This window comes from Hippocampus comes, unplaced genomic scaffold, assembly GCF_001891065.2.
Source record: "Hippocampus comes isolate QL1 unplaced genomic scaffold, H_comes_QL1_v1.1 scaffold39, whole genome shotgun sequence".
NCBI lineage: Eukaryota > Metazoa > Chordata > Actinopteri > Syngnathiformes > Syngnathidae > Hippocampus > Hippocampus comes.
Window position 1 is genome coordinate 747,459 of NW_017842054.1, and position 3,386 is coordinate 750,844.

The 3,386-nt window shown below is 50.5% G+C and overlaps 1 long non-coding RNA gene across 1 annotated transcript in view; it reads right to left on the minus strand.

Annotated features, from left to right (window-relative positions):
* Positions 1 to 3,142: 3,142 nt before the first annotated feature.
* Positions 3,143 to 3,386, minus strand: part of LOC109510085 (uncharacterized) — a 43,771-nt gene continuing 43,527 nt past the window's right edge. Inside the window, exon 8 of the long non-coding RNA XR_002167059.1 lies at positions 3,143 to 3,153. This is a non-coding gene — a long non-coding RNA (uncharacterized LOC109510085). The remainder of the gene's footprint in view (positions 3,154 to 3,386) is intronic.

Below are 3,386 nucleotides of genomic sequence, written 5' to 3' on the forward strand. Positions count from 1 at the left end.
GAGCTCCTGTTGTAAAGTTTTCCGATAAGGAGAACCCGGCCCTTGAGCATCCATTCTCCTCGGTGTATTAGCGCCGCCTTATCAGGGGTCCAGATAAAAAGCAGCATGCCATTTGCCTTCGGTGGAATTAAGCCCTCCTCTTCCTCCTCCCCCCCCCTCCTCTTCTTCTTCTTCCTCCTCTTGTCTGGCTGGGCTAAACCGGGCCGGCCGCGATTAACCTCGACACTGTCCAATATCCTCAGCAGACTCCCGGCCACAGATTAGCCGCCATTAGTTATGACCAACTAAATTAACCACCGCCGCCTCCCTGAAAGTGCGGCAGTCTCACTCACCCACACCCACACACCCACCCACACCACTTGGGAGTGGGTGTGTGGGTGTGTGCCCTCTCTCGTCCGATGCATCCCTGTCTTGAATAAATGACAAGAAATCAGCCACAGTAGTTATTTATATATATATATATATATACTAAAAAGATGATTTAAAAATACGAAGTAAAATGCCACCCAAATTACGCTGTGTGATCTTAAACAAGTCTGTCCAATAAATTGCGCAATGTCGCAGTTTCATATAAGACACCAAACAAACAATAACAAAACAAACTATTCTTTGAAAATAAACAGATCATTTGCAGTTTGAAAATCGGCAAAGGCAGACCGGGCTCGTCGGCCTCCGTCGTGTAAAAAGCCCACGCGGACACCGAAGCAAGAAATGCAGCGCCGTCCCCCTCGACCCGCTCTCCCATCGCCACTCGGCCTCACAACGGGGAGCCGGTTTATCTCCGTCTGCAATCGGAAGGTGAAATTTAAACTCTCTGAATGATGTTGCGGGAGGTGTTTCGAAGGCGGCCTTGGGAGAGCGGAACGCGACATCAACCCGAGGCTCCGTCGGTCGCGTTTGACTCTTGACTATTTTCAAATCACCGATTATAAATAAATACAAGAGCCCTTACAAAGACCAGTTTGGATCGTCACTCTCAGAGAAGGTCTTCATTTAATGCAGTACTGCAATTAGTCGCGCTCTTTAGATACACACAAATCTGTCTCCGGTATTTATCGTGTACGGGGTAATTACTTAACCTATTTTTACTTCACTTATTTTTGCTGTGTTTATTTCTTTGTAAGTGGGAAAAACTCCTTCACCACAAAAAAAAAAGAAGATTGTCAGCTTGTAAAGTATCCGCTAGAACTATTCGATCCGCAACACCGAAGAAGTCTTGATGACACGGAGCCCACTGCGGCGGCGGTGGCGGCCTCAGAGCGAACGGAGCATCCGCCTCGCCGCGACGGCTTCCTCCTTAAGAGAATGAGTAATCTGCACGCGGGCAGCCATTTGCCGCCTGTCACTCAAAGTCCCCCCGAGCCCGCCGCGTTCACTATCAGCCCTCCGCCCGCCACCGAGCCCCTCGTTCCCCTCCTCTCCTCGCCTCTAATACCAATTTAAATCGCTCGCAACGTGCCTTTTCCTCCCGCTGCCATTATTCAAAAAGATCATAATAGTTTTCCCTGTGCCCAAAGCACAAAAAATCAATTATTTCCCCACAAAGACTTGAAAGTACTTAGCTCGGGCCTGCGAGGGGGAAAAGCTGTGGGTTATATCAAATTGAAACTGCACTCATTACACAGGCACACAATTAGTTACCTCTGGTCTGCCCGCCGCGCTTTAATTTGCGCCGACGGCATATCTGTATTATAACAGAAACAAGCATGCAAATGCTATTGTTGGGGATTTAGAGAAATCAATAGGATGGCTGGCGAGCGGCGTTTGGTGGCGCCGTCACTCAAATTCTGCTGCCGGCGACTGATAAAGGTCTGAATTCAAATTAGCGCCCGAGCCGGCCGCTGACATCACAAGTGACATCCCAATAAAAGGCGCGGCTTCATGATAGTTGTCATTTATTCCCCGCTCGCGCCATTTTCGTCTTTGCCCGACCCGCTTTCTGCTCATTGTGTGCACTTGTGGAACTGTGTTTTGCATAAAGGGATTAGGGGAGCCTTAATGGCAAACTATAATTGTTTTTTTTTTTTTGGGGGGTTGTTTTTTTCCCCCCCTCCTTCGCCTTCTTCCTCCTCCTCCCTGCACTGGCTCGGTGCTTGCTTGCGCCTGTGAGGGAGAGACACTGAAAATATGTCTTGAATGAATGTTTGATGCACAAGGAATGCACCGTTGAAATCATATTGCGCGTGCGTGTGTGCGTGCGTGCATGTGTGTGTGTGTGTGTGTGTGTGCTCACGTGCTCACGTTTCCAGATATCAGAAGACAATTGGTGTGTCAGTGACAACTCTGGTGTTATGAAATACGTCCAGTCATGAGCCAGGAGTTGCTCATCAACAATGGACGCCGGCCCCTTTTGTGCGAGTGTTAGCGAGCGCTGCTTTCCACGCACCCGCACCCGCACACACACACACACAATCGTGCAGCTGCTGACTGAAGCCCGGCCAGTCGACATTAATACACACGGATTAGCCCACGAGTCTGAATATGCAGCTCGCTCTCGATGTTTTAATTGGAGGAAAACCGCATCTGAAATGTTGTTCACCAAAACACAAAAAAAATGTCTTCATTTCCCCTTTGACATTTATAACACGACGCTACTGTTTGAAGCTCTCATTCATGTTTATGTAGAAAAAGGCTTTTATTGCCATTCATGTATCATAGGTTTTTTTTCAAAATCTCTTTAACTTCATTGGAGCATCGGCCATGCTATCTTGAGAACTGGTCATATCGAGCTATCTATGTCTCTATATATAGAGATATAGATATATGTATGTATGCCCCCTCCCCCCCCCCCCTGTGAGGGTAAGTGGATCAGAAAATGGATGGATGGACATGACGAAGGCTCTCTGCCGTCTTTCGCAGTAAGACATCGAAATTGAAGGAATACCGCATCTGGTGAGTGTGTCGCGCCATAACTCAAATGTAGGTTATCGAGGCCTATTGAGACGTGTCAGGGGCGGCGCCCCCCCCCCTCCCCCGCCCGTCCCCTGCGCCCTTTCACCTTGTGTGCCAACGAGATGTTCACTTTGGCAGCCCTGCCCAAAGCTCGGTTCCTGCAAACAAAAGCGCCGTGCCCCGGGCTGAGCCAGAATGAAGTGGGCCAAAGTATGCAGGGGAGGGGAGAATGTGCCCTTTGTTGCCCCCCTGGCCCATTCTCTCCACCGCTCACATCCTGCCCCCCCCCCCCCCTGCTCCCACAGGGGAGAGCTGACCGGGGCCCCCCCTGCTCCCACAGTGGAGAGCTGACCGGGGAGGGGGCGCCGTCGGCCTCATTGAGCAGCGGTTAAACGTTTTCACAGCGGCACAAAGCAGGCAGGTGCGCGGCGAGCCCAAAGAAGAAGCCAGGCAGAACAACAGGCCCGGGAGGTGTGCGCGGCCGAGCTTGCGGT